At 45.2% G+C, this 18,541-nt stretch overlaps 1 pseudogene across 1 annotated transcript in view; it reads left to right on the top strand.

Annotated features, from left to right (window-relative positions):
• Nucleotides 1–17,283, top strand: part of LOC143701400 (neurexin-2 pseudogene) — a 66,834-nt pseudogene extending 49,551 nt beyond the window's left edge. Inside the window, exons 2-3 of the transcript XR_013190112.1 lie at nt 14,648–15,771; nt 17,153–17,283. The product of XR_013190112.1 is annotated as a neurexin-2 pseudogene (transcript). The remainder of the gene's footprint in view (nt 1–14,647; nt 15,772–17,152) is intronic.
• The last annotated feature ends 1,258 nt before the right edge of the window (nt 17,284–18,541 follow it).

The raw sequence follows: 18,541 nt of genomic DNA, 5'->3' as shown, positions 1-18,541 counted from the left end.
AGAATCGGGAGCCGCTTCTTTCCTGTGGAGTCGAGTGATGGATTTAGATTCACAAATGTAGGGTTTTGAAAACGGTGTGTCAAGTTAAAAATAGGCCTGTAATGATCATGAATTTTGTACTCACAATTAATTGCGTATATTAATAAAACATGTTTTGTTCATGTCACTTACAGTGTTAGTCTAATACATTATTTTATAATCGTATAATAAAATAGTCCCATATTTGTTACTTTCGTGCTGTGAAAATAAGTAAATAAATAAAATATATAATATAACGTAACATAACATAACATCGTGTTATGTAACGTAACATAAAGTCATATAACATGATGCACGTAACATAATGTAACATAACATAATATAATGTGTCGTAATGTAACATAAAGTAACATAATTTAACATAATATAACATAACATAACGTAGCGTAATGTAATGTAATGTAATGTAATGCAGTCTGATTAAATCCACAAGCCTGTACTTTGTATGAAGGGCGATCTTTGTCTATATTGATGTGCTTTACTAGTGTTTTTATATTCTTGATCCTTTACTCTCCTGCTTCACTTCCGCACTGGAAACAGAGACACGACATTGTGCTTTTCTTTAAGTGCTTACATTTCCCTTTTTTGCAATTCAATTTGTATTGCAGTGCTCAAATAATTGTGATGAGATTTAATAACCGCGATCAGATGATTAATTGATAATTGTGAGAGGTCTAGTTAAGAATATCCTGAGACTTATGCTTTCAAATACAGATCAGACGAATCCTCGTGTGACACGTGCGTCTGAGTTCTGCAACGCTGTGAGAAACTGAACGCATGAACGTTCCAGCAAAGCCATCAGATTAGCTTGTAGAGTAAATGTCAGATAAACAGACGTGTGAATCCCTCGGCGGATGAGTGTGAGGAGCAGATGCAGGAAGTTAAACGACTCCTGTCTGTCCGAAGGCGTTTCGTTCCTGTGATGATGCACGACAGATCGCCGTTAGCACGAAACACACATTATATGTTCATTAGCATGTGTGTTAAACACACACCTAAACCTGAGGTTAAACCTACAGGCGTGAGGCTGAGACACACACAGCGTTTAGATGAGCGTTTTACATGTTCATCTTTACTGAGATCCTCTCTTATACCCTGAAACCCTGAAACAACTGACCTGAGATCAGTGTTTATGAAGCGCCGTCATACGATGGGAGATCAGCTGACCTGAGATCAGTGTTTATGAAGCGCCGTCACACGATGGGAGATCAGCTGACCTGAGATCAGTGTTTATGAAGCGCCGTCACACGATGGCAGATCAGCTGACCTGAGATCAGTGTTTATAAACCGCTGACCTGAGATCAGTGTTTATAAAGCGCTGACCTGAGATCAGTGTTTATAAAGCGCTGACCTGAGATCAGTGTTTATAAAGCGTTGACCTGAGATCAGTGTTTATGAAGCGCCGTCACACGATGGCAGATCAGCTGACCTGAGATCAGTGTTTATGAAGCGCCGTCACACAATGGCAGATCAGCTGACCTGATATCAGTGTTTATGAAGCGCCGTCACACTATGGCAGATCAGCTGACCTGAGATCAGTGTTTATGAAGCGCCGTCACACGATGGCAGATCAGCTGACCTGAGATCAGTGTTTATGAAGCGCCGTCACACGATGGCAGATCAGCTGACCTGAGATCAGTGTTTATGAAGCGCCGACCTGAGATCAGTGTTTATAAAGCGCCGTCACACGATGGCAGATCAGCTGACCTGATATCAGTGTTTATGAAGCGCCGTCACACTATGGCAGATCAGCTGACCTGAGATCAGTGTTTATGAAGCGCCGTCACACGATGGCAGATCAGCTGACCTGAGATCAGTGTTTATGAAGCGCCGTCACACGATGGCAGATCAGCTGACCTGAGATCAGTGTTTATGAAGCGCCGTCACACGATGGGAGATCAGCTGACCTGAGATCAGTGTTTATGAAGCTGACCTGAGATCAGTGTTTATGAAGCTGACCTGAGATCAGTGTTTATGAAGCGCCGTCACACGATGGGAGATCAGCTGACCTGAGATCAGTGTTTATGAAGCGCCGTCACACGATGGGAGATCAGCTGACCTGAGATCAGTGTTTATGAAGCTGACCAGAGATCAGTGTTTATGAAGCGCCGTCACACAATGGCAGATCAGCTGACCTGAGATCAGTGTTTATGAAGCGCTGACCTGAGATCAGTGTTTATGAAGCGCCGTCACACGATGGGAGATCAGCTGACCTGAGATCAGTGTTTATGAAGCGCCGTCACACGATGGCAGATCAGCTGACCTGAGATGAGTGTTTATGAAGCGCCGTCACACGATGGCAGATCAGCTGACATGAGATCAGTGTTTATGAAGCGCCGACCTGGCAGATCGACCTGGCACACGATGGCAGATCAGCTGACATGAGATCAGTGTTTATGAAGCGCCGACCTGAGATCAGTGTTTATGAAGCGCTGACCTGAGATCAGTGTTTATGAAGCGCCGTCACACGATGGGAGATCAGCTGACCTGAGATCAGTGTTTATGAAGCGCCGTCACACGATGGGAGATCAGCTGACCTGAGATGAGTGTTTATGAAGCGCCGTCACACGATGGGATATCAGCTGACCTGAGATCAGTGTTTATGAAGCGCCGTCACACGATGGCAGATCAGCTGACATTAGATCAGTGTTTATGAAGCGCCGTCACACGATGGGAGATCAGCTGACCTGAGATCAGTGTTTATGAAGCGCCGCCACACGATGGGAGATCAGCTGACCTGAGATCAGTGTTTATGAAGCGCCGTCACACGATGGGATATCAGCTGACCTGAGATCAGTGTTTATGAAGCGCCGTCACACAATGGCAGATCAGCTGCCTGAGATCAGTGTTTATGAAGCGCCGACCTGAGATCAGTGTTTATGAAGCGCCGTCACACAATGGCAGATCAGCTGACCTGAGATCAGTGTTTATGAAGCGCTGACCTGAGATCAGTGTTTATGAAGCGCCGTCACACGATGGCAGATCAGCTGACCTGAGATCAGTGTTTATGAAGCGCCGTCACACGATGGCAGATCAGCTGACCTGAGATCAGTGTTTATGAAGCGCCGTCACAAGATGGCAGATCAGCTGACCTGAGATCAGTGTTTATGAAGCGCCGTCACACAATGGCAGATCAGCTGCCTGAGATCAGTGTTTATGAAGCGCCGACCTGAGATCAGTGTTTATGAAGCGCCGTCACACGATGGCAGATCAGCTGACCTGAGATCAGTGTTTATGAAGCGCCGTCACACGATGGCAGATCAGCTGACCTGAGATCAGTATTTATGAAGCGCCGTCACACGATGGGAGATCAGCTGACCTGAGATCAGTGTTTATGAAGCGCCGTCACACGATGGCAGATCAGCTGACCTGAGATCAGTGTTTATGAAGCGCCGTCACACGATGGCAGATCAGCTGACCTGAGATCAGTGTTTATGAAGCGCCGTCACACGATGGCAGATCAGCTGACCTGAGATCAGTGTTTATAAAGCACCGTCACACGATGGCAGATCAGCTGACCTGAGATCAGTGTTTATGAAGCGCCGTCACACGATGGGATATCAGCTGACCTGAGATCAGTGTTTATGAAGCGCCGACCTGAGATCAGTGTTTATGTAGCGCTGACCTGAGATCAGTGTTTATGAAGCGCTGTCACACGATGGCAGATCAGCTGACCTGAGATCAGTGTTTATGAAGCGCCGTCACACGATGGGATATCAGCCTACCTGAGATCAGTGTTTATGAAGCGCCGTCACACGATGGCAGATCAGCTGACCTGAGATCAGTGTTTATAAAGGGCTGTCACACGATGGCAGATCAGCTGACCTGAGATCAGTGTTTATAAAGCGCTGTCACACGATGGGATATCAACTGACCTGAGATCAGTGTTTATGAAGCGCCGTCACACGATGGCAGATCAACTGACCTGAGATCAGTGTTTATGAAGCGCCGTCACACAATGGCAGATCAGCTGACCTGAGATCAGTGTTTATAAAGCGCTGACCTGAGATCAGTGTTTATGAAGCGCCGTCACACGATGGCAGATCAGCTGACCTGAGATCAGTGTTTATGAACCGCCGTCACACAATGGCAGATCAGCTGACCTGAGATCAGTGTTTATGAAGCGCTGACCTGAGATCAGTGTTTATGAAGCGCCGTCACACGATGGGATATCAGCCTACCTGAGATCAGTGTTTATGAAGCGCCGTCACACGATGGCAGATCAGCTGACCTGAGATCAGTGTTTATGAAGCGCCGTCACACGATGGCAGATCAGCTGACCTGAGATCAGTGTTTATGAAGCGCCGTCACACGATGGCAGATCAGCTGACCTGAGATCAGTGTTTATAAAGCGCCGTCACACTATGGCAGATCAGCTGACTTGAGATCAGTGTTTATGAAGCGCCGTCACACGATGGGAGATCAGCTGACCTGAGATCAGTGTTTATAAAGCGCCGTCTCACGATGGCAGATCAGCTGACCTGATATCAGTGTTTATGAAGCGCCGTCACACGATGGCAGATCAGCTGACCTGAGATCAGTGTTTATAAAGCGCTGTCACACGATGGCAGATCAGCTGACCTGATATCAGTGTTTATGAAGCGCCGTCACACTATGGCAGATCAGCTGACCTGAGATCAGTGTTTATGAAGCGCCGTCACACGATGGCAGATCAGCTGACCTGATATCAGTGTTTATGAAGCGCCGTCACACTATGGCAGATCAGCTGACCTGAGATCAGTGTTTATGAAGCGCCGTCACACGATGGCAGATCAGCTGACCTGAGATCAGTGTTTATGAAGCGCCGTCACACGATGGCAGATCAGCTGACCTGAGATCAGTGTTTATGAAGCGCCGTCACACAATGGCAGATCAGCTGACCTGAGATCAGTGTTTATGAACCGCCGTCATACGATGGGAGATCAGCTGACCTGAGATCAGTGTTTATGAAGCACCGTCACACGATGGCAGATCAGCTGACCTGAGATCAGTGTTTATAAAGCGCTGACCTGAGATCAGTGTTTATGAAGCGCCGTCACACGATGGGATATCAGCTGACCTGAGATCAGTGTTTATGAAGCGCCGTCACACGATGGCAGATCAGCTGACCTGAGATCAGTGTTTATGAAGCGCCGTCACACAATGGCAGATCACCTGACCTGAGATCAGTGTTTATGAAGCGCCGACCTGAGATCAGTGTTTATGAAGCGCTGACCTGAGATCAGTGTTTATGAAGCGCCGTCACACGATGGGAGATCAGCTGACCTGAGATGAGTGTTTATGAAGCGCCGTCACACGATGGGATATCAGCTGACCTGAGATCAGTGTTTATGAAGCGCCGTCACACGATGGCAGATCAGCTGACATGAGATCAGTGTTTATGAAGCGCCGTCACACGATGGGAGATCAGCTGACCTGAGATGAGTGTTTATGAAGCGCCGTCACACGATGGGATATCAGCTGACCTGAGATCAGTGTTTATGAAGCGCCGTCACACGATGGCAGATCAGCTGACATGAGATCAGTGTTTATGAAGCGCCGTCACACGATGGGAGATCAGCTGACCTGAGATCAGTGTTTATGAAGCGCCGTCACACGATGGGAGATCAGCTGACATGAGATCAGTGTTTATGAAGCGCCGTCACACGATGGGAGATCAGCTGACCTGAGATCAGTGTTTATGAAGCGCCGTCACACGATGGGAGATCAGCTGACCTGAGATCAGTGTTTATGAAGCTGACCTGAGATCAGTGTTTATGAAGCGCCGTCACACAATGGCAGATCAGCTGACCTGAGATCAGTGTTTATGAAGCGCTGACCTGAGATCAGTGTTTATGAAGCGCCGTCACACGATGGGAGATCAGCTGACCTGAGATCAGTGTTTATGAAGCGCCGTCACACGATGGCAGATCAGCTGACCTGAGATGAGTGTTTATGAAGCGGCGTCACACGATGGCAGATCAGCTGACATGAGATCAGTGTTTATGAAGCGCCGACCTGGCAGATCGACCTGGCACACGATGGCAGATCAGCTGACATGAGATCAGTGTTTATGAAGCGCCGACCTGAGATCAGTGTTTATGAAGCGCTGACCTGAGATCAGTGTTTATGAAGCGCCGTCACACGATGGGAGATCAGCTGACCTGAGATCAGTGTTTATGAAGCGCCGTCACACGATGGGAGATCAGCTGACCTGAGATGAGTGTTTATGAAGCGCCGTCACACGATGGGATATCAGCTGACCTGAGATCAGTGTTTATGAAGCGCCGTCACACGATGGCAGATCAGCTGACATGAGATCAGTGTTTATGAAGCGCCGTCACACGATGGGAGATCAGCTGACCTGAGATCAGTGTTTATGAAGCGCCGCCACACGATGGGAGATCAGCTGACCTGAGATCAGTGTTTATGAAGCGCCGTCACACGATGGGATATCAGCTGACCTGAGATCAGTGTTTATGAAGCGCCGTCACACAATGGCAGATCAGCTGCCTGAGATCAGTGTTTATGAAGCGCCGACCTGAGATCAGTGTTTATGAAGCGCTGACCTGAGATCAGTGTTTATGAAGCGCCGTCACACGATGGCAGATCAGCTGACCTGAGATCAGTGTTTATGAAGCGCCGTCACACGATGGCAGATCAGCTGACCTGAGATCAGTGTTTATGAAGCGCCGTCACACGATGGCAGATCAGCTGACCTGAGATCAGTGTTTATAAAGCGCCGTCACACGATGGCAGATCAGCTGACCTGAGATCAGTGTTTATGAAGCGCCGTCACACGATGGGATATCAGCTGACCTGAGATCAGTGTTTATGAAGCGCCGACCTGAGATCAGTGTTTATGTAGCGCTGACCTGAGATCAGTGTTTATGAAGCGCTGTCACACGATGGCAGATCAGCTGACCTGAGATCAGTGTTTATGAAGCGCCGTCACACGATGGGATATCAGCCTACCTGAGATCAGTGTTCATGAAGCGCCGTCACACGATGGCAGATCAGCTGACCTGAGATCAGTGTTTATAAAGGGCTGTCACACGATGGCAGATCAGCTGACCTGAGATCAGTGTTTATAAAGCGCTGTCACACGATGGGATATCAACTGACCTGAGATCAGTGTTTATGAAGCGCCGTCACACGATGGCAGATCAACTGACCTGAGATCAGTGTTTATGAAGCGCCGTCACACAATGGCAGATCAGCTGACCTGAGATCAGTGTTTATAAAGCGCTGACCTGAGATCAGTGTTTATGAAGCGCCGTCACACGATGGCAGATCAGCTGACCTGAGATCAGTGTTTATGAACCGCCGTCACACAATGGCAGATCAGCTGACCTGAGATCAGTGTTTATGAAGCGCTGACCTGAGATCAGTGTTTATGAAGCGCCGTCACACGATGGGATATCAGCCTACCTGAGATCAGTGTTTATGAAGCGCCGTCACACGATGGCAGATCAGCTGACCTGAGATCAGTGTTTATGAAGCGCCGTCACACGATGGCAGATCAGCTGACCTGAGATCAGTGTTTATGAAGCGCCGTCACACGATGGCAGATCAGCTGACCTGAGATCAGTGTTTATAAAGCGCCGTCACACGATGGCAGATCAGCTGACCTGAGATCAGTGTTTATGAAGCGCCGTCACACGATGGCAGATCAGCTGACCTGAGATCAGTGTTTATGAACCGCCGTCACACAATGGCAGATCAGCTGACCTGAGATCAGTGTTTATGAAGCGCTGACCTGAGATCAGTGTTTATGAAGCGCCGTCACACGATGGGATATCAGCCTACCTGAGATCAGTGTTTATGAAGCGCCGTCACACGATGGCAGATCAGCTGACCTGAGATCAGTGTTTATGAAGCGCCGTCACACGATGGCAGATCAGCTGACTTGAGATCAGTGTTTATGAAGCGCCGTCACACGATGGGAGATCAGCTGACCTGAGATCAGTGTTTATAAAGCGCCGTCTCACGATGGCAGATCAGCTGACCTGATATCAGTGTTTATGAAGCGCCGTCACACGATGGCAGATCAGCTGACCTGAGATCAGTGTTTATAAAGCGCTGTCACACGATGGCAGATCAGCTGACCTGAGATCAGTGTTTATAAAGCGCTGTCACACGATGGCAGATCAAATGACCTGAGATCAGTGTTTATAAAGCGCTGTCACACGATGGGATATCAACTGACCTGAGATCAGTGTTTATGAAGCGCCGTCACACGATGGCAGATCAATTGACCTGAGATCAGTGTTTATGAAGCGCCGTCACACAATGGCAGATCAGCTGACCTGAGATCAGTGTTTATAAAGCGCTGACCTGAGATCAGTGTTTATGAAGCGCCGTCACACGATGGCAGATCAGCTGACCTGAGATCAGCGTTTATGAAGCGCCGTCACACAATGGCAGATCAGCTGACCTGAGATCAGTGTTTATGAAGCGCCGACCTGAGATCAGTGTTTATGAAGCGCCGTCACACGATGGCAGATCAGCTGACCTGAGATCAGTGTTTATGAAGCGCCGTCACATGATGGCAGATCAGCTGACCTGAGATCAGTGTTTATGAAGCGCCGTCACACGATGGCAGATCAGCTGACCTGAGATCAGTGTTTATGAAGCGCCGTCACACGATGGCAGATCAGCTGACCTGAGATCAGTGTTTATAAAGCGCCGTCACACGATGGCAGATCAGCTGACCTGAGATCAGTGTTTATAAAGCGCCGTCACACGATGGCAGATCAGCTGACCTGAGATCAGTGTTTTTGAAGCTCCGTCACACGATGGCAGATCAGCTGACCTGAGATCAGTGTTTATAAAGCGCCGTCACACGATGGCAGATCAGCTGACCTGAGATCAGTGTTTATAAAGCGCCGTCACACGATGGCAGATCAGCTGACCTGAGATCAGTGTTTATGAAGCGCCGTCACACGATGGCAGATCAGCTGACCTGAGATCAGTGTTTATGAAGCGCCGTCACACGATGGCAGATCAGCTGACCTGAGATCAGTGTTTATGAAGCGCCGTCACACGATGGCAGATCAGCTGACCTGAGATCAGTGTTTATGAAGCGCTTTCACACGATGGCAGATCAGCTGACCTGAGATCAGTGTTTATGAAGCGCCGTCACACGATGGCAGATCAGCTGACCTGAGATCAGTGTTTATGAAGCGCCGTCACACGATGGCAGATCAGCTGACCTGAGATCAGTGTTTATGAAGCGCCGTCACACGATGGCAGATCAGCTGACCTGAGATGAGTGTTTATGAAGCGCCGTCACACGATGGCAGATCAGCTGACCTGAGATCAGTGTTTATGAAGCGCCGTCACACGATGGCAGATCAGCTGACCTGAGATCAGTGTTTATGAAGCGCCGTCACACGATGGCAGATCAGCTGACCTGAGATCAGTGTTTATGAAGCGCTTTCACACGATGGCAGATCAGCTGACCTGAGATCAGTGTTTATGAAGCGCCGTCACACGATGGCAGATCAGCTGACCTGAGATCAGTGTTTATGAAGCGCCGTCACACGATGGCAGATCAGCTGACCTGAGATCAGTGTTTATGAAGCGCCGTCACACGATGGCAGATCAGCTGACCTGAGATCAGTGTTTATGAAGCGCTCAGTGTCAGTGCTGAAGGTCCAGCTCGTGCCCTCGTCTCCTGTGTAGTGCCCTCGAGTGTGTTATCAGCGCTGTGTGATGAGAGATACACCGGGGAGAGTCTTATCAGCGCAGTGTGTGTGTGCCTTCATGCCCTTCATGCTGTTCGTCTGACAGGAAGTGATGCGTGTGCTGGAGCTCAGGGTTTATAGTGTCTGTTTGCACTTGAAGAGGAAGCTGAGTGAATTACTGACAGCAACACTTTGATATTTTCTATTTTACTTCTGGTTCTCTTTTTTGTGTCATTGTTAAATATGTGCACAGCTAGAGAGGACAATGATTCAAAGTCAGGCTGTCCTTATATTAAAAGCCCATCGGTTTAAGTCAAGTCAGCTCTATTTCTAAAGCGCTTTATACAATAGAAATGGTTTCAAAGCAGCTTCACAGTAATAAACAGGATAATAACAGCATCAATGATGCAAACTTCATCCAATATGAGACAAGTGAAATGATGAAGTTCTTGTCTTAATGTCATTTTTGTAATGTTACTGGGATACAGACTATTGGGGCTGGGCAATATAGCCAAAAAAATTTCACTATAACATATTTCATATCAGTTGATCTCGATAATTATCATGATAAATATCAAATCTTCATTTCTTTCCAGTTTAAAGCCAGATTTTGCTATTAAGTGAAAGTTGTAGAAAACAGACTGTTAATTGTGGTTTTAAACTACTGTTTATGGTCAGAACATGACAAACACTTTTTCAATTCTTTACACTTTTTCACTTTTCTTTTTCTTGAACAAAATAAATATATTAATAGAAAAATTAAGTTCTTAGTTTCTGCATGTTCTAAACGGGTGATATTGTCAAATCATGAAACCGGTGTGTGTCGCCCGACTTAGATGAATCGTATCTTCAGCACAGTTTGCAGTGCAGGCTGACATATTAATAATAATATGACATGTTTTGGCTCAGAAATGCTCATTTGATATTAGCTTGTGTTGAGATGCAGATGTAAATTTATGTTCATTAAAAAAAAAAAAAACAGTATCATCTTTAATAATTGTAACCTAATTTATATATTTGTAAAATGTAAATATTCTGACTGTTTGAGTTTTATTAAAATTAACCATTTGTCTTCCATAGTAGCATACATTTAGAATATGATAACCACAGATAAAGTCACGCATATTGCATCTCTATAACAAAAATGTAAAATGTAACTATAAGGTTTCTATGGTATTTGTATGAAAAACATTAGCCTAAATACATTTAGTATAATGCTCAAACGCTATAACTTTATCACAAAAAAATACAGTGTTTATATTCTATTACTATAGTACATGTCTACATTAATAATATAATAATATCCCACATTTCTGCCACAATACCATGGTTAGTGTTAGGTTACTACAGTAAATCCAGGGTAAATGCTGGTGATTTGTAGATTGAAAAGCTTCTGACTGTATCGTTGCACTATTTATCAGCGCTGCTTCATCTACTAGTTTAAATCATCAGTCATCGTGTTTCTCACTGGATCTCAGCGCTGGTCAGTGGTCATGTGACCGAGACGATCAGCAAGTAAACACGTCCGTGTGACGCGCGGCTCAAATGAGCAGTGCGGTTTCGTTACATAAACATTATATTGAACATTTATCGAACTCTTGTTGTCGTTTTATCTATGAAAATGATATTTCGATAATTATCATTGCTGTTTTTATCGCCCAGACGTCGTGACAACTAACCCCATGTCGCTAAAAATTAAAAATTGAAATTGCAGATGCAGTGCACCGGGATGCATCGCGATATCGAATTGAACTGAATCGATGACATGATAATCGTAATCGAACCGAACCGTGAGACCAGTGTAGGTTCACACCCCTAATGGCGGCGCTGGAGAGTAGTAGCAACACGAGTGGCTCCTCAGACTATCAGAAGTGCAAGGCGGCAAGCACTCGTTCCTCTAAAGTACACACACACAGAAAAATGTGCGTCAGTATCGAGTTCTCTTTCGGGCTTGAACGAACCATAACACACAAATTACGCCAAACTGTCCGTTTTATCGAGTGTCCTCATAAGAGCAGTCTTAAATGAGTAAAATAAGGTATTTTATTTTAAAGAGTAAATGACTCACTCAGACCCAGCGGCAGGATGATTATTATACCGGTAGCCTAAAAATCATGAATGAACTCCGCATCTCCGGCGAACGGCTTCTTCGCGCAAAATGAAAAAAAGGTCATGAAGCGCAGTGAAATGAAGCGATCTATGTGGCGTTTGCTGATGGATCGAGGTTGTTCCTTAACTTCAGTTTATGCGTGCGATTCACACGAGCTCTAAGCGCGCGCGAGACTGCTGCAAGTATGCGCTTATAGCTATTAATGTCGTGAAAAATGCATAGAGGACACTGACAACGCGCTGACAGACAGGACCAAGAAGGAACAATTAATAAAGTCTCAACTTTCAAATTTGGTCAGTCAAAGAAAATTAAACCATAAATAGGCCTACTATTTTGTGGCTCTTTAATGTGTGGTGACAGATTGCACTTTTCTTCAATAAGCTAGGTCTATTTTCAAAGCTTCAAGGTTTTATTGAATGCTACCTCTGACTAAGAATTCATTACTTTGCACTTGTATAGTCTTTTATTTTGGAATTTTAAAAGCAATAAACATATATTGCAATGTTAAGGAATTCATGTTTTTTTTTCATTCAGATATGTAAATCAACATGTATAAATTGCTATTAGTCAATTAATGAGGAGATAATCGATTATCGAATCGAAATCGAATCGGACTGGAAAAATGAATCGTTAGATTAACCGATGCATCGAAAAAATAGCCGCTAGATTAATCGTTTTAAAAATAATCGTTTATCGCAGCCCTATTGATTAGACTTTAAAAAACAGAATTTGATGAAGCTCATTAACTGTCAAATCCAGCGACTGGAAATGACATGAAGCCGGCAGTCAGACGGAGTTCTGTTCCAGCGTTCACATCTCTGGGGAGTATGTCGGTGGAAATTAATGTCAGTTTTAAGTATGTGAACTGCGTCAGATGGCCTGTTCTAGATGCTTTTAATGAGCTGATGTTTAAATGAAGATAATGAAGTGACATTACAGCTGTTTCTCATTTGGCTTTAGTGACGGACACACAGTGGAGAATCACTGACAAACACCACGGTTATGATAACACCTTGTGTATATGATGCTATATGATAGATGCACAAATTCAGATTCATCTCAATTTCTATGTTATATTTTTGGCTTGACAAATATTTTTACATTCTTATTACCAAAGCATCTGTGTTCAATTAAAACATTGTAAAAAGAAAATAGCGCAAAACAACAACAATATACTGAACCGTCTGAACCCAAAAATCACAGCTCTCTCAACAGAAGTCTGTTTTCCTTGTGTGGTTTTTCAGTGCAAGGGTCACAGGTCAGCACAACACTGTGGCCTTGTGTTATAATCACTGAGTGTTTCCTGTGGGAGAAGAAGTGCAGAAACCTCCACTGGTCTAGAACAACTCCAGAACCAGAGAAGCCAACCAGAAAATGGCCTGATAGATCATGTTTAAGTTTCACACACGCACACAAACTTCCCCAAACATTAACACTCATCCTATTCAACAATCACTGCCTGTCTCACACACTCTCGGCAGTGTGACCCACGGGGCGCGTGATGGAGTTGAGTAAGTGCTTTGCCATTTCTGAAGTGGACATTATATATTCATATGCATGAAGAGACTCATAATCATCATCTGACAATCACTGACCCTTTAATAAATGGCTCGGCGTTCAACATGGCTGGATTTATTCAGTGCGGTCTCTCAATATTAACATAGCCTTTTGCAGCGTTTATAATGAATGTTTAGCCTATATTAGACATGAAAACATTTGAGCTGAAATTCGTGTAAAACTACGCAGGTGCATCCCAATTACCTTTCCATGCAGTTTTGCAAGTATAAATAGTGTAATTAGTGGGAATTCGAAAAGGAAAAAGTACACTTTAAACAACTGGATGATGCACTTAATTAACTGTAAAGTGAAGTGTGGAATGTGGGACACTTCATGCACTCAACGATCCCAACTTTAAGAGCGGGAGGGGCTTTTAGACTCTGATGGGTGACAAAATAACCTTATAAAACTAATACACTACACCGTTGAGTACACAGTGCGTAATATGGTCCAAATACTCTCCCTGTCAATCAGTTAGTGCACATCAGATTGGTTGAAATGGGGTTTTGGGCTGAGGGGGTGTATTTAAATGAATGGGAGTCATCTAATTCAGTGGCAGAACTTAAACATGTACATTTTTATGATTATTTTTGTTGCAGTTGCTGTTATCCAGAATAATTTACAAATGAGGAGAATCACAAGCAGTTAAAGGAATAGTTCCCCCAAATAAGGGCTGATAGGCGACGAGTGTTTAATTGTGAGCGCTTCATGCGGGCAGTTAAATTCTCTCTTCAGAAATAATGGGCAGGTCTTCGTGAAGGCCGGCGGGTCAAGAGCAGCAATCAGACTTTCCAGACAGCGACTCCATTTTGTTTCAGATTAGATTAGAGCAGCGCTGTAATATATAAACATCAGCGTTCAGCACAGATCTTCATTAAGATACATCAGCGTAACAAGAGATGATAGAGTGTCTGGATCCGATGTCTGGCTGAGTGATTGTGCTGTTTTCTTGAAACATGACTGCCATTTTCACAGTTTTCAGTCAGAGCATTGTGGTCGCAGGCTGGTTAAAACTGGCCCAACTAATGGCAACATTTGTGTGATTTAACATGTAGCATTTCTACACTGAACAGAAACACCTGATCAGTTCTGAAACACCACAGGCGGGTGTGAAGGGTCTCTCAAACCTCGGATATCAGTGTCTGCTCAGATGAAGGATTGTCAGTGAATATCCGTCCCAGCAGGGTGATCTCAAACCCTTGACCCTGTCTGCTGGGTTTAGTAAGGCTGTGTTTGCTGCTGAGCTAATCAAATGTTCCCTTTTGTCTTGTAGGCCTGGAAAATGCTGGAATCTGGAGGGCAGTAGATCGTTCCTACCGTGGGAATAAGGCCGTTTGGAAGAACATGAATCACATAAAGACTCGACCATGACCTCCACCCGTGGTCCACTGGACACCAAATCTCTGCTTTGAAATCTCTTCTTGGATTGAAAGAGTTTCAGAGAAAATCTAAATTGGGAGCCATTTATCTCTCATCCACCTCCAGCCTAATGCACCGACCAATGGAGAGACTACGGATAGAGTCTGGATAAAGAGGAGCAGGGCAAGAAAGAGAGTGAACAATTGGCCTGTGTGATCCTGCAGCATTGGGAATTGAGCCGTCTGTTCCCCATCTCTCAGAGTCACGAGGAGCTCTGCTGTCTCAGTGGAGGAGGTTTCTGAGCTCGTATCACCGGCGTGGGTGAAATGAAGTCTCGGTGTTGGTCCACTCTCCGGCCCCTGTGGCCGTTGCTGTTAGCTGGACTCTTTCTGTCGGCAGGGGCCCTGGAGTTCAGCGGTGCTCCCGGCCAGTGGGCGCGTTACTCCCGTTGGGAAGCAGGATCGATCGGGGAGCTCAGCTTCAGTCTGAAGACCAACGTGAGCAAAGCTCTGGTTCTTTACCTGGACGACGGTGGGAACTGTGACTTCTTGGAGCTGCTAATCGGCGAAGGACACCTTCAGCTCCGGTTCGCCATCCACTGCGCCGAACCAGCTAGCCTGCAGATGGAGACCCGCGTCAATGACGACCGCTGGCACATGGTCCTGCTCACCCGAAACTACCGCGAGACCATGCTGATGGTGGACGGGGAAACCAAAGTGGCCGAAGTCCGTTCCAAGCGCAAAGAAATGGCCGTCGTCAGCGACCTCTTCGTAGGGGGGATTCCCCCGGACGTACGCCTGTCCGCGCTAACGTCCAGCACGGTGAAATACGAGCCTCCCTTCATGGGTCTGATCTCCAACCTGAAGGTGGGCGAGATGCCTCCCTCTCTTCTCAACAGCAATGGCATTCATAACGATCTGGAGTATCTGTGCACCAAGCAGAACCCCTGCCTCAATGGAGGATACTGCACCGTCCAGTTCGGGGAGGTCCACTGCGACTGCTCTCACACACGCTTCCGGGGGAAATACTGCAAAGAAGGTAAGCCTCAGTTCATAGACTCGCATTGAGACTCGCCTGTGTGTGTTTTGACGTGCTTCATTCTTCTGTTCATGGCATTGATCTGATACGTTCAGACTGTTCTAATAGTCGTGCTGACAGAACCCTTGATAAACGCTTTGAAAGAGCGGCTGAAGAGTTTCTCTTTCTCCAAGTTGCTGTTCTGAATGGACGCTTCTGGTCATTTTGTGTTCGGCCCTTTAGAGGGTTCAGGTTGCTCTAAGTTAGATGAATCACTGCTTCTTATATTTTGTTCTCTTCTAAAGCAAGTTTTGTTCAATTCTCTCCCAATCGCTTGCTGTCTTCAGTTCCAGAAAGCAATCCCAATTTTTTGGGCGAGATCCATTTTGTACTCGTCTACACTCATCTGTTACTCTCTCTTCCAGACCCATTGCTTTTACTCTCTTCTCTTGTCTTCTGTTTCTCTCTATCCTTCTCTTTATCTTATCTGTTCTTCACCTATTATCTCAGCCAGTTCTTTTTTCATTTTCACTCTCCTTCTGTCTTTCGTTGGTTGGCTTTCTGAATCATGGCACCTTTACTGTTTTAGTGGATAGATTTTCTCCATTTAAGATTAAAAGCATCATCAATACTGTAGTTAGCACAACATGCTAATCAAATATACATTTATATTTACGTATAAAAAGTATTCTGTCAGGGTTTTAGTTTATATATAAGATGTTGCAAGATGTTTATCATTTAAGAAAAGAAGTACGGCCATAAAAAATGAAGTTTTATTTGTGTTTAGTCCTGCCCTGAAGCTCTTTCACAGATATTCCCTCTATTCCACAGACTCAATAATAACTCATCTGACACACATGATTCTTTCAAAGTTTTCATCCCTTTGGTTCTTCTGATGATGTGTATATTCCTGTTTCTATGTTTTATGAATGATTTTCATACATCTCTGTTTGTCCTGAGCAGTTACTACACAAAGCTCTTCTTATAAATCATAATTACCAGGTTTTCCAGAATCTCCTGCATATTGAAACCTTTCCAGCAGTAACTGCATGCACTCACACACAACTATTACAAAAGCTGCACACATTCACTGGTGCTCTAGGAGGAAAATTATTTTGTCTTGTGGGAAATATGCTTGTAAATAGCTCATGTAGTTTCTTTAAAATAATCTTGTGTCTTAGGAGACAAAAATGTTATGCAATCTTATGCACACAACTATATATATATATATATATATATATATATATATATATATATATATATATATATATAATGAATAAGTAACATTTGATGTATATGTACAGACCCTTTGCAGGGGACACCCATGTTGCTGCTTGTGTTGGGTCACCCAAAGTTAGGATTTCATACGAGACAGAACTGAGATTTTGCATTTGTTTTTCAGTATTCTCTCTCTCCTGTGTTGGGATGCGAGTCGGAGGTCATAGAGGGTTTGATACCGTTTGGCTCTCGGCGAAACTGAGAGCAGAATACCAATGTAGCACTGCAGGAAGCGTTTGTCCTTTTGGATATTGAGAAGTGTTTTCCATCCCTCTGTGTCGATGTGTTTGAGAAAATGTAAAGCGGCTTGTGGGCAGAAACCAGACTTATTCGGTCGAGTAGCACAGCGGGAATAATCTCATTAAACGTCGTTGTGTGAATTGTGTGTGAGTTTCAGCATGAGAGGTTTATTTCTCTGGGAAATCTTCAGCAAAGGACTCTATAGTTCTAGTGTTTAGATGAGCTACTGATATAGGTGTTTGTTTGACAAGCTAGAGGTCCATTTTTCTACTTTCTTTTTGATGAGAACGAATAGTATTATTGAGAATAATTGAGTGTATTTTCACATTTACTAGAATAGTAGTTCTAAATAGTGTCATTACGTCACGTCTTGTGATGTGTGTTGTGTTTGATGGTGACCCAGTGGTGTGTGTTTGATGGTGACCCAGTGGTGTGTGTTTGATGGTGACCCAGTGGTGTGTGTTTGATGGTGACCCAGTGGTGTGTGTTTGATGGTGACCCAGTGGTGTGTGTTTGAGGGTGACCCAGTGGTGTGTGTTTGATGGTGACCCAGTGCTGTGTGTTTGATGGTGACCCAGTGGTGTGTGTTTGATGGTGACCCAGTGGTGTGTGTTTGATGGTGACCCAGTGGTGTGTGTTTGATGGTGACCCAGTGGTGTGTGTTTGATGGTGACCCAGTGGTGTGTGTTTGATGGTGACCCAGTGGTGTGTGTTTGATGGTGACCCAGTGGTGTGTGTTTGATGGTGACCCAGTGGTGTGTGTTTGAGGGTGACCCAGTGGTGTGTGTTTGATGGTGACCCAGTGGTGTGTGTTTGATGGTGACCCAGTGGTGTGTGTTTGATGGTGACCCAGTGGTGTGTGTTTGATGGTGACCCAGTGGTGTGTGTTTGATGGTGACCCAGTGGTGTGTGTTTGATGGTGACCCAGTGGTGTGTGTTTGATGGTGACCCAGTGGTGTGTGTTTGATGGTGACCCAGTGCTGTGTGTTTGATGGTGACCCAGTGGTGTGTGTTTGATGGTGACCCAGTGGTGTGTGTTTGATGGTGACCCAGTGGTGTGTGTTTGATGGTGACCCAGTGGTGTGTGTTTGATGGTGACCCAGTGGTGTGTGTTTGATGGTGACCCAGTGGTGTGTGTTTGATGGTGACCCAGTGGTGTGTGTTTGATGGTGACCCAGTGGTGTGTGTTTGAGGGTGACCCAGTGGTGTGTGTTTGATGGTGACCCAGTGGTGTGTGTTTGATGGTGACCCAGTGGTGTGTGTTTGATGGTGA

This window comes from Siphateles boraxobius, unplaced genomic scaffold (assembly GCF_051911475.1).
Source record: "Siphateles boraxobius isolate OS27281-9 unplaced genomic scaffold, OSU_SipBor_1 325, whole genome shotgun sequence".
NCBI lineage: Eukaryota > Metazoa > Chordata > Actinopteri > Cypriniformes > Leuciscidae > Siphateles > Siphateles boraxobius.
The sequence above is the reverse complement of the archived record's forward strand: the minus strand, read 5'-3'. Positions and strand labels throughout refer to the sequence as shown.